This window comes from Symsagittifera roscoffensis, chromosome 2 (genome assembly GCF_963678635.1).
Source record: "Symsagittifera roscoffensis chromosome 2, txSymRosc1.1, whole genome shotgun sequence".
Classification (NCBI taxonomy): Eukaryota; Metazoa; Xenacoelomorpha; order Acoela; family Convolutidae; genus Symsagittifera; species Symsagittifera roscoffensis.
This window is the reverse complement of record NC_087063.1, coordinates 63,517,384-63,530,476: the sequence shown is the minus strand read 5'-3', so window position 1 is coordinate 63,530,476 and position 13,093 is coordinate 63,517,384.

The following is a 13,093-nucleotide window of genomic DNA, read 5'->3' as shown; positions in this document are numbered from 1 at the left end:
CTAAAATGTTGTAAATATAATCGATTCCCATGTTACGTTCAGACAACAAAATAGGACTAAAAATGGATTTAAATCGATTTTTTCTCGCCAAAACAAAATGCATTATAATTCATTTGGAACCCATTATAATTGATTATATAATAAGTAGGAAATCACATGAAAATGGATTTTTTCCACTTTATTTTTGTTTCACGCGTCGTGCAAAATTCTGCCAGAATTTCTGCATTTGTCAAGTGAGTTATGCGGAAACTTTGCAAAACTAGTGTACGGCCTAATCCATTTCTTAACCTTAACTCAAATTGCAAAAAGATTCCATTAAGCTCTCTTCCCCCCCCCTAACGTTTGCCCCCTTTGCTCCCCTTCAATCCCCCTAACGTGTGCCCCTTTGCTCCACTCCCCCACCTGAAATCACCCCCTACCTGAATACCCCCCAAAATTTCTAATAATTAAAAAAAATTGTTGAAAGGAACAAAAATCAGTTTTCGAGTAACATAGAAAAGTAACAAAAATATCAAAGTTAGGCAGAAAAAAAAATTGCACAACAAGTAACCAACGTTACCAACTTTAATTTAAAATGTAGAAAAGACTTTATGTGCATTGAAATTCGTATCTCAGTAAAGTGAAAAAAAAATTGATTATAATTTAGTTTTATTGTCAGTGTCCACAATAGTGAAAAAAAAATCGAATATAATGGATGAATAAAAGTATTTTGTTGCCTCGAAAAATAGTAATTTTATAATTCATTTTGAATTGATTATAATCGATTTGTTTTTACTTTTGTGGACACTGACAAGGAAACTCAATTATAATCGATTTTTATTCGTGGAACTCCAATGCGGGAAAGTAGCAGTCAATTTAGCACACCAGTAAAGATAAAAGTCTTGGCGACAAGCTGAGTAGAACCGAAAAGCCCAGTTGCGAATTCAGAATCGATTCAAACCTTCCGAATCTCGAAAATGGAGACAGCGAAGTTTTCCCCAGTTAGAGCAAGGAAGGAGCCCCAGTTCCTAAAGATTGTTTTTGCTTTAGCTATTGACTTTTTAGCAACTAGATTGTACTGACCACTTGAGCTTGTTTTTGTAATAAGAGTTTAGTTTAGAGCATAAGTAATTGAGCTCATGGAAAAGTTCAGTTTATTGCTTATGTTTTCAGAAATGTAACTATAGGTAACTGTCCCATAAAGAAACTCCAATAACAGTTCTCAGCCTCGTTTTTGGTCTTAATCAAGTTTGCTGGGTATTTGAGACCCATGTTTGTGTTTGATTGTGCATGTAGTCGAAAACTAACTAAGATTCGTTCTGTTGACAGCCTAAAAGATGTAAATTGTTCCTCAAATATGTGTAGAAAATGGCCTCCATACAAATTTCGTACATGGAAAAAAAATTAATTACAGAAGTGTCATACTGTGTTTTGCTAGCATATAGTTGTATTAAATTGGTTATTAAGCATTTGTACTAAATGAAAGGTTTATGTCGAGTATTTTCGGTCAACCCGCCTGAATTGTTGATGATCTTGTTTTAGAATAGCTTTTCTTGAAGTAACCACTGTTGAATCTAAAAAAACTAGATAGCTCAATGTTACTACAAAATTCCAACACTTTCGGCACTAATGAAAAAAAGTCTGCATTTATATAATTTTGATTAAATCCGTGCATCTGTAAAAATTATGATTTCAACCCTAGAAAAACAATCAAAACTTGCTTGCTAGCGGTGTTTTTACCATTTAGAAACGGCCTTCACACTCATTGCATTTGTTTCAGTTGGGCTCACATGACGAAGAACTACGTAACACTCATAAAAACTGATGTGCAAATAGCCTAGATAATTAGTTCGTTGACCCTCAAACAGACCAAAATCAACTGGCTAAATCAAGACCGTGAAAAACGCCTGTAAAAAACGTGCCAGTTATCAAAAGGGGTTTTATTTTTTTCTGTCGCTCAGTAATTTCCGGATAAATGTTACATAGGTAATTTATGGCGCTCTGGGGACGGATAACTTTGAATTTTTTGACCATAATGATCAGCGAACGTTTGGTCAAACAGGTTAATACGTTATGAATGCGAAAACCATTAGCGACATATAATTCGCTCCAAGCAAATTAATGGTGCTAACGACTTGTCTTTTACTAAATAGAGGGTAAGAATCCTCCAAATATCTCGGTTTAGCTTTTTAGCTAGCTTTCACTTAACTAAGACCAAAATTTCCAGAAGTCGGTGGCTCGGTGGAAAGTCATGAGCCCGCAACTTCCATGGTTCTAGGACCAAAATCAATTAAAAGACAGCGCATAAAATTGACCAAAAATGGTGCTTTAAAAAATATATATAAAAATTAACCTGAATCAAAAAGATCAAAGGGGTTAAAAAACCATAAAAGACTAAAAACTTTAAAACACATAAAAAGGCAGTTTTTTCATTGTTTCCGGTCATTCTTCGATCTGATTTTTTTAAGCGTTTTTTCAGAATGAAAGGTATCTTTTCTGAATAATAGATCAAGTGTTTCAATGTACTCGAGCGGTTTTTTGTTGTTTAAGCACGTAACTGATATTTTGGCCGGTGACCGGAGGGTAGTGTGGAACTAGTATAGACGTACTCCAGACAGCTGAAGTAGTCAGTAGCAATTACCTTGACTGCAGGGTATCTGTAGAGTATTTTTAGTGTTGTTCGGGGACTAATTCAATAAACTTTATTTGGTGGGAGTCACATCGGAACCGGTCCTTTTGTACTCCCCATCGATTCTGAATGCTCCAGACAGTTCCTTTGACTCGGCAAATTAAGGGAAAAGGAGGGTTTAGTTATAGTTACTAATGAATAGCAATAGATTGCGTCCATCATTGCCTCTTATATATCTCCCTTTTAGACCCAAATAACCCAATTTTGGTCAAAATTTGACTTGTTTTTGATTCAAAAGTTTACATAAAAGCTTTTGAATATCCGAGGTTCTCCCAACAGAAAATTCATCTGCGCAGTGAGCTACTACGTAGTTCAGTTTCCTGTGATATTGAAAGGCGTACCAAAAAAAAACTAGTTTTTTTATCTAAATTTAGATCAATTTAAACTAATGAATTTTTTTGGCAGACGGATAAAAGCGTACAAAAAATCAAACTATATATCAATTTTTTGGCAGTATATATCAAATATCAAAACAGGTTTTGATTGTGTGATTGCCTCGAGCTACCAAATATAACAGCTCGGGCAAGTCTCGGACGCTAGAAAAAAGACCCCAGTATGTGTAAAAGGTGTAATAACTCTTTTGAGAAATGAAAAGATTATTCATTACTTTCGTGCACTTTTTCCGTCCGAATGCTCGAGAGTGTTTAGTTTAAACTTTACTTTAACCGTCAAGTCAGTAGGTTAAACTAATTTTCTGTTAGCTTTTGATCAGAAGTTGTCTTGAGCCGTTAAGTATGACAACTAGGAGTATCCCAGGACAAATTAACAAGACCTCGAAGAGTGAAATAACAACAAGACTCTCACTTGAGATGACAACTCACACCCCTACGACCATTTTTATCTCTTCTGAGCAACTCGTATGAAAGTCTTAACAAAACGCTGGCAAATTTGTCAACAACATCGATGGAGCAATTTATCGAAACCAGCACTAAGGATGCCCGAGAAATAATTGAATACATTGCTCTAGATCCGGATGAAACTATAATATCTCTTGATGCCAAAAACTTATGCGTTAATGTTGGAAGCCCTGAAGGAAGCATATGAATTCGCCATGCAGAAGCTGTACAGCAAGGAGTCTCCTTCTGAAACTTGAAAAGCCACAACAAACAGATTTTTGAATGTGGTGGTCAGTATATTTCAAGGTATATTTCAAGTGTAATGATTCATGGTACGTTCAAGTTGAATGTCTAGCAATGGTCGTTTCCCTCATTGTAATTCTTGCAAACTTATGGCTGAAAAAATACGAGTCTGCTTTAAAACAAGAACTACCGGCCGGAGCTGAGATACAGTCAGCGGATGACAAGAGCGGTTTAGTGCCCGTGTAGTGGAACGGTTTGGTGCAGCTAGAAAGTAGCATATAGATCAAAAGAAGTTGAATGCGAGAGATACCGAAACATATTCTATCTTAGATGCGGAAAAAATGAGAAAGAAACTCGATAGTTAAAATTGTTCCTCAGTTATGTGGATGCCTTTGTTAGAACAGTCAAAAGTGGGCCAAATAGTTTTCTTGATGCCGCTATTTCTCTCCATCCAAATCTATAGTTCACTCTAGCCGAAAGTACTTCAGAGGGGCATTTGACGTTCCCGAGTTTGAACATGAATAAATAGCAGGACAAGGGAATAACCTGCAATTGGTATCGAAAGCTATAGATACTCGGATTATTTTGAACTATAGAAGCTGCGCCACAACTCAGTCAAGCGTCGTGTTATCCAATGAACTGAACATAGGGTATTCATGAGTCCATCTAACTGGGGGAAATTTGACAAGGCTATTGAAATTAGTAGGGTGCAATGGCTGACAAATCAGTACCCTGAACATTGGTCAGCAAATGTTGCAGCAGACGCCCTGAGCAAAAATCATCGGGTGTAAAGGCAAGCCCCTGGACAATGAGCGGAATTCTTTATTTTAATGAGCGAAGGTTGTAAAGTACCCAAAGCTGTTGATGCAATATAAGGGTAACCAAAGCCAGTTTTTTCAAGAAGGTTACGAAGGTTACATCATGTTTATAATGCTGTTTACAATCATGTTTATCATCGCTGAAGTCAGTATTTTCTAATGAACTCAAGTCAAGAGTGGTTTATAAACTGTCATGTGGATGTACCCTAAGCTATGTCGGACAAACTGTTCGTTATTTGTCCACTAAAATTGCGGAAAATAAGAAAGCAGACTCACCAGTAGGCCTGCACTGCACCTTCAGCAATGCAGATTTTGAGGGAAATAGCGCAGATATTAATTAGGAAAGCATAGATAGGTCAAACAACTAAACTAAACTGCTCATACTCGAGGCAAAACATATCAGGTTAGAGAAACCGGTATTGAACTCGCGCGATGAGTAAAAGCAGGGAATTGACACTGAAAATTTAGTCCCAATTATTTTCAGTTTTTTATTCAAAAAAATACATGACGTTTTTCGTTTTTTAGACTGTTCCCTCCCATTGACGTAAATCTTTTCTGTGAGAACTAGCTTTAAAGATATTTTATATAAGTCATCAATGTTATATTATAAAAATTTGTGCGATTTTGAAACCAGCAATGAGATGATTAATCTACAGTAGTAATTTGTTATTTTTTGTATTATTTAATTGGTTTCATTTTGTGTTATTGAGCTGATGTTACTCAGTGTTTAGGCAGAACAATTTAAGACTACAGTCATTTTTCGTTGCTGGGCAGACGCGGTTGCTGAACCTAGATTAATCATATATTAATAGTTCCACAGAAAAAAAAAACGTAAACGTTTTGAAGCGAAATATATAATGTCGATATGACAAAATTTCTCTTTTTTCAGCTGATAACCACTGAAAATTGTTGTCTAAGCGCCCTCAGCGAGCCAAATTTTTAGATCCACATGCAAAAAATTTGGATGGTTTTTTGTAAGCGAACTCGATCTATACAAAGCGATAATGTCTTTTCCGAACGGATCAGCAGCAGGACCCCTTAAATTTTTGGCGCAAAGCTTATCGCCCCCATAAAGATAGACGGAGGGTTGAGGTCGATTGCCATGAAGAACACGCTGAGACGTATTGCGTCTAACTGCGCTGGAAGGAAGGCCTTTTCCGAGCGACAAAGTTTTCTTGGAAGGTCGGATGCGGCACTAAACTAGGAACAGAAATAGGTGCAGACTTGTTTCTAAACGTAATTGAGCGGCGGAACGACAATTCAAAATGCATTCTTTTTTAAAACTAGCTTTTTAGAGTGCCTTTACCCCCTTTACAGAGAAAAAAGCCTAAATCATATTTTTTCAAATTGTCCCAATTTGTACAAATATACCTATTGCGCGTATAGTAAACGCAGTTACCTTTTTTACGGAAGCTCCATCATATTGTCAGAAGACTGAATTCAGCAAGGCGATCCTGAGGCCCCACTCATTTTTGCGGAAACAATTCAGACAATAGTCAAACAGTTGTAGTCGAAAATTAACATCTGGTATTTAGATGATTGAAATTTAGCCGACGACTTAGTATTCCGAGACCTTAGAAACATCTGAAATCGGAACAAATTGATGGAAATTAAGCCGACGACTTTAAGTTAGTAATCCGAGACCTTAGAAACATTCTGAAATCGGAACAAGCTTGATCAATGAAAAGTACGAACTTTGTTTTCTGGGACCGACTACGAGTACACAGTAAAATTCAGTTTTTGACTGCAAAGTTGCAGACTTGTTTTTACGACTCGAACCATCGGACCTTAACAATTTTAGTTTGTTCCAAGATAGATTTGGCTCCCAATGGTTGAACGTCATCCCGTGAAAAAATCAACGTTGAAACTGTCAAACCAATAATTCAGAGTTGCAATAAGTCTTCAATTAAGCTCAAAACTAGCGAACAGTATAGCTGCTTGTTGTGACATTCGACCAGAATGGACAAAAATGAAGATGCAGCAATTTCGAGTTTTTAGCAGCGAACCTTCCGAATTGGCGGTTTTGAAGGAATAAGAGCGTTATTTGGACGATTGAAGAAAACGTAAAGACTGAAGGATTCGGAAGTTCCTAAATTTTAAAAATTCGAATTGATGACGTAATAATTCTAAGAAACGTCAAAAACAACCATTTTGGCAGAAAAACCGAAATAAGACACAGCAACAACAACAACATTAGTTGCGATAGCGATAACGACAAAAATTGTGATTGGAAAACAACAACAAAAACAGAGGTAACAGAGACCGCTCCGAGTTGCAACTATTGTGTCGCTACAATTGTTGTAAGGCCGTTGGGAACAACGGTGAAAGGTGGAAGACAGCCTTCCGGAAGGAGAATAAGAGTCTTATTTCCCCGGATTCAAGAATCCGGAGGGGTCTCGGGATTTGGACTGAAACTGTTTTACATAAATTTTTAGCTTCCCTACTATGCCCTGAGTTGAATTTTTAATTAACATCTGAATTCATTTTACGAGGATGAGAAGCTAGGAGTTGGGGGAAAGTGTTGATCCATCTTCGATGAAGATGATGATTTTCATCTACTGAACAAAAACAATCATAATATAATAAGTGTAGTAGTAGACCTGATTTTAGGAGTGACCTCGTGGTCTGGGGATACTGAAACCCAGCCATGAGCTCACTATTTCTGCATGTAATTAAGTTAATTTGAGTGTTTTGACCGAAGCCGAAAGCAGTAACGTTTTTGTCGACCCGATGTTAGAAAGACCACCAAAAGAACTGGCTTGGTAGAGACGGTGAAAAGCATGTAGAGCTCTGTTTAGACGTTAGCCAGGCGTCTTAAAACCTAGCTTTATTTTCCGTCGATATGTATCTTCCGGGCGAATGTTACATAGATGTTTTTATCGCGTTCCTGGGTGTTATTCTTTTTTAACATCATGACCGGCAGAACCGTTAACGAGCACTCCGCGCCGAGCGGATGCTCACATTAACGCCCTTAATAGGCCAAAACCGCCGGGGCGGAAGGGTAGTTCGGAACGCGGAAGCCTTCCGGATTACCGTGAATAGCTTTTTAACCTAGTTAAGACCGAATATTCACGAACCAGGAAGGGAGGGGGATTTGCGGTCCCGTCATCTCCCATAAAACCAAACAAAAAGTAGTATAGTACCCAAAAAAAACAAAAAAAAACATAAAAAAAATAACCGAAAAACCAAAAACAGTAAAAAAAGTTTTTAAAAAAAATCAGTAGAAATCATCCCCCCAGACAAGATGTGATCCGAACCCCCCGTTTGTTGTTGATAGATATATTGTTGTTACAGGCATTTATATCAGTCAGGATTGATACGATCAGTTTTGTGGCCCGTTTGTGAGGCTTGTACTGTAGGATTATTTGAGCATTTAAGCACGTTAATGATAAATTGCGCTCAATCCGGAAGGGTCTGCTGATTTGCGCTCAATCAGGAGGGGTCTTGGGAGAAGACTGATCCGGCAAGCAGTACAAGGAGCAACAAGAAAGGGCTCAACAACCACAAGAATCGACTGTTGGGTATAGTTAACAAGTTTTGTATCCCTTTTGGTACAAAAATTAAGATAGTAATCTGTGGGGGGCTCGACAGTGCTGCGTTGCAGTGAACCTTCACCGAACTGCGAATATCCGAGTTAAGCACCTTGATTCGGATATTAAACATACCCGGAGGGGTATAGTATTACTAATATTATTACTTATATAGCCTATATTAATACTCCTATATCGTTTTTCATTGAAAAACACAGAAAGCAGACCGGTTTTAGGGTCAAAATAGCGATATTTTGATCCCCCACAAATCGCGATTTTTGACATATCGATATTTTTTGAAACGAAAAAAAGCGCTAAATTAGGGTGTTACATCGTGACTGCACTACTATAGTAGGTAGAACCGGTTAACTTTAGTTCGGAAGTGGTTGGAATTATTGAATTAAAATCTATTCATAAATTGTTTTCAATGAAGTCCGAAACGGATGACGGCTTATCGAGCTACTCAAATTTTCCGGAACGCCCCTCGTCATATGAACTAGAGTCTGACAAACCAGTTTTGCCAGAGATAGAACATTTGAAAGGGAAAATAGGCGAGGGAGATTTCGAGTTACTAAGGGAGGTTTTAAATCGGAACGCGGATGTATTTTCAAGACATAAGGCGGATATCGTTTGCTGTAATTTCGTCGAACACGAAATCGAACTAGAAGAGGGCGCCGTTCCCCATAGGGAAGGCGCAAGGCGAATGACGCCACACAAATCGGAAGCGTGCCGAGCGGAAATAAAAATGTTGCTTGAATGCGACATGATAGAACCCTCGAAATCGCCATGGGCTTGCGGGGTAGTGATGGCGAAAAAGAAAGGAGGGCAGCTTAGATTTTGTTGCGACTTTCGTTACTTGAACGCGGTAACGATAAAAGATACGTACCCGATACCGCGAATAGACGAGAGCCTCTCTAAATTTGCTGATGCCAAGTTTTTCACTACATTGGACTTGGGTTCTGCCTTCTGGCAGGTCCCTCTGCGGAAGAAGGATAGAGAGAAAACCGGATTCGCGTGCGAATTAGGGTTGTACCAGTGGAAGAGGATGCCCTTCGGCCTGTGCAATGCAACGGCCACTTTTCAAAGACTGATGGCTCAGGCTTTGACCAGAGTGACCAAGAAGTACGGGAATCTTGTGATGTGTTATGTGGATGACGTAGTCATAGCAACACCGATCCTGGAAGACCATATTGATTGGCTCGATGAGGTCTTTGGATGCATGAAGAGAGCAGGCTTGAAGTGCAAACCATCCAAATGTGAAATCCTTAGGGATTCAATCAAGTACCTGGGAAGAATGGTGGACAGGCATGGTGTGAGGCCGGACCCAGAAGCAGTAGAAGCAGTGTTGACATGGAAGGCTCCCAGAACGGACACACAGCTCCTGAGCTTCCTAGGGTTTGCCAACTACTACCGTGAGTTCATAAAAGGATATGCGGACAAGGTGTATCCGATTCAGAAGCTGATGCGCAACACAGGAAAAAAGTTCGAATGGAACGATGAAGCACAAGTTGCCATCGAGAACATAAAGCGGGAACTGTGCGAAGCGCCAGTGCTAGGTATGCCTACAGAAAAAGGCATGTATGTTCTCGACACAGACGCATCGGTAGTAGCCATCTCAGGAATATTGCATCAGGAGCAAGAATGGAATGGAAGAACGGTTTTCCGTCCCATTGCATACGGCAGCTAGGTCTTGAGTGACACTGAGATGAAATATGGTGCACCAAAAGCAGAAATGTTTGCAGTAGTCACATTTGTGGAAAAATACCGCGCATACTTGTGGAGCGCTTCCTTTAAGTTACGCGTAGACAACAGAGCGTTATCCTGGTTGAAGACCTAATCGATGGATCAGAGTTATATTGGTAGATGGATAGTAAGATTGGATGGCTACCACATGATAATCGAGCACAAGATGCGTGATAAACACCAGAATGCTGACAACCTCAGCAAGAAAACTGAGTTCTATGAAAGATTGGAACAGAAGCAAGCCAATCAGCCAGAAATAAAGGAAGGATTTTCGTTTCTGGACAAAGAAACTTATGAAGCGCTTCCCTTAACGAGATGTCCTGTAGAGAAGGCAGCCGAGATAAAGATCCTATCCAAGGAGGACCCGGTCCCCTTGGATCTGTTGCTACGCTCAAACCTGGTCCAGCAAGAACTCTCTCGCATGAACATAAACAGCCTCTCATTATTGGATAAAACGGTGCAGGTCACACCGCAACTGATGCGGATGTTGGGTGGATTGTTAGAAAGAGAAGTGACCAGAGATGACCCCGAATGGACAGCAGCAGTGGCATCACTAACAGTCAGGGAGAAAGTGAAGATCATGCCGTCCAGACGACAACACGAAGAGAACGAGAGGGATTGTAGGACAAAAGTTCAGCAACTAGTATCCTCAATACCACACGAGGTCTTAACCAGTACTTCTTACGGACGAACAAAACAGGGGAGCAATACGCGAAGGAAAACCGTTACCTTTGTGGACCAGGAAAAAGAAGGTGAAACAGTAGAGCGAAACCTGGTGCAAGATTGTTTGTCCGGGGAGACGAACAATGAGAAGAGCCAGCGAGTACAAGGTCAACACACGGGACAAGGAAATTTGTCCGGGGAGTATGAGATGGATGAAGAAGTTCCAGATAAAAAACAGGACCTGGGGAACAAAGTTTTGACCGGGGAGTTCAGATGGATGCGAAGAAGGCACAGATATGATCTGGAGGAGGGCGCACACTCCATCACAACCTCAACAGATGACGACTCCCGAAACTCAGGAATTGACACCTACTCAGACAGGAACTGTTCGAACTAGCGATCCACACACTACTAGTGGAAACTCGTGCAAGTGATCTGGATAGGGAGATATACCAGGACCCTGATAGTGATCGCTACCTCATACCAAGTGAGAAGGTCTTTGACAACGCAACGGATGATTTGGAAACAATAGCGGTATCGAAACGTTCGATAAGTCTGTTGCCACAAAAAGAGGTAGTCAGGACTGATCTGCAGCCGTTCAAGCAAGAAACACAGCCGTTGGCAAGGATTTGGTGCGTTAAGATGGAAGAAGACACACACCAGCCCAATGAGCTGAATAGTCAGATGAGGGTCATGAAGACGTACTTGAAGGCGAGATACAGACTCTCGGATCTTCTAAGGGCGCAGAGAAATGACCGCATGACAAGCAACCTGAAAAAGTGGATCGAGAATGGTTCTCCGGATAAAGGAGACCTCGAGGAAGACAGTAACCGTATCCTGAGACAGTATTTTATGCAGAAAGAGGGAAGGTTATACTTGAACAAGGACGGGATCGTGGCTTGCAAGAGAAGAGATGAGGACAAAGTCCTTTACAAGTATAACGCGATAGTGTTGCCGCAACTCTATCAGACAGAACTCTTGTTAGGGTCGCATGATCAGATGGGCCATCAGGGGATCGACAAAGTGTATCAGAGGATCCTGAAGCGCTTTGAGTGGCCTGGAATGAAAAAGGTATGCGAGAAGTGGGTAACAGCATGTCTGTCATGTCAACAGGTCAAGGATCCAAGGAAATTGCAATTTACCTTGCAATCGATCGAGTCGTCTGAATTTAACGAGGTAGTGCAGATAGATCACCAAAATATATGCATGACAGAATGTGGTTATAATCAGGTATTGGTCATGATAGATCATTTCACGAAGTATGCAGAGGCCGTGCCCTGCATAACTGCCTCGGCGGAAGAGACATGCGACCACCTGATCAAAACATTGATAGCGAGACATGGTTGTCCGATGACGTTTCAATCGGATAATGGAACAGCTTTTGTAGGAGAGCTTACGAAAGAGCTTATGAGACGCTCACAGGTTGCTCAGGCTCACTCCACGACATACCATCCACAGACAAATGGCTTAGTGAAAAGGCAGAATAAGACGTTAGTGTCGATGCTGAGAGTATATTGTTCCAGGCACATGACCGATTGGGACAGATACCTTCCACAGGTGATGGGAGCGTATAATAGCACGCAACACTCCACCACTGGGGTTAGTCCATACATGATGCTAACTGGACACGAGAAGTCTTTACCCTTAAACTTTTTCTACCCAGAGTATGAGAGAAAGAAAACGTCTCCAAAGGTCTACGTGAGGGATGTGATCAGACGTCAACAGGAGTTGAACAATTTGTGTAGACGAAATACTCAGCAAGCACAGGCAAGGCAGAGGAAAAAATTCGACAAGAAAGCAGCTGGTGCGAAAGCTTACTCGGTGGGAGACTACGTATGGGTATTTCAGAACGTTATACCACCGAAAGGAACGAAAAAGCTCCTAAAAAGTGGAAGGGACCCTTCATGATTACGGAAGTGCACCAGGAGGGACGCTTTTATAGACTGAGTACTGGCCGAGCCGCTCATTACGAAAACATTAAGCCACACAATCTATCGACAGAAGACTGGTGTATACTTGCAGACATGGAAGAAGGGGATTATCTAATGATGGACCCTGCTTGTGAGGTCAACGAGAAGGGCACGAGGGAGAAAAACGATGGAAACGAAGTCGTGGAAGAAGGAACAAATACACCGCTGGACCTGGATCCAAACGATGTGATCGAAGCGGACGATGAAACTTTACCCTATGCAGAGGAGGACTGGCAGGACCCTGAACAAAAGGAGGTTCCTAAGAACTTGGAACCGGATCTTCCGTTCACGATACAGACTCGTCAGAATGACAGGACAAGATCCAAGAAGAAATATAACCCTTACGGCGACGATTTTTTTTTGTGGACAGGATAGACCTAAATAAGATAGGGGAAGAACTAGTGGTTCTAGAAGAAATAACTGTGTCACAAGACATTGACATAGTCGATGATCACGACGATGAGTGGGTCGACGACCGGTCGAAACCCGAGGTAGATTTCGACGACGAGCAACAGCAGTCATATGAACAAGACTTGACGAAAATGCGTGTCTTAGAATGGCTCAACGAAATGACGCCGGACCCAGAGGAGACCAGTGTCACGATTCAAGCATAAAATACATG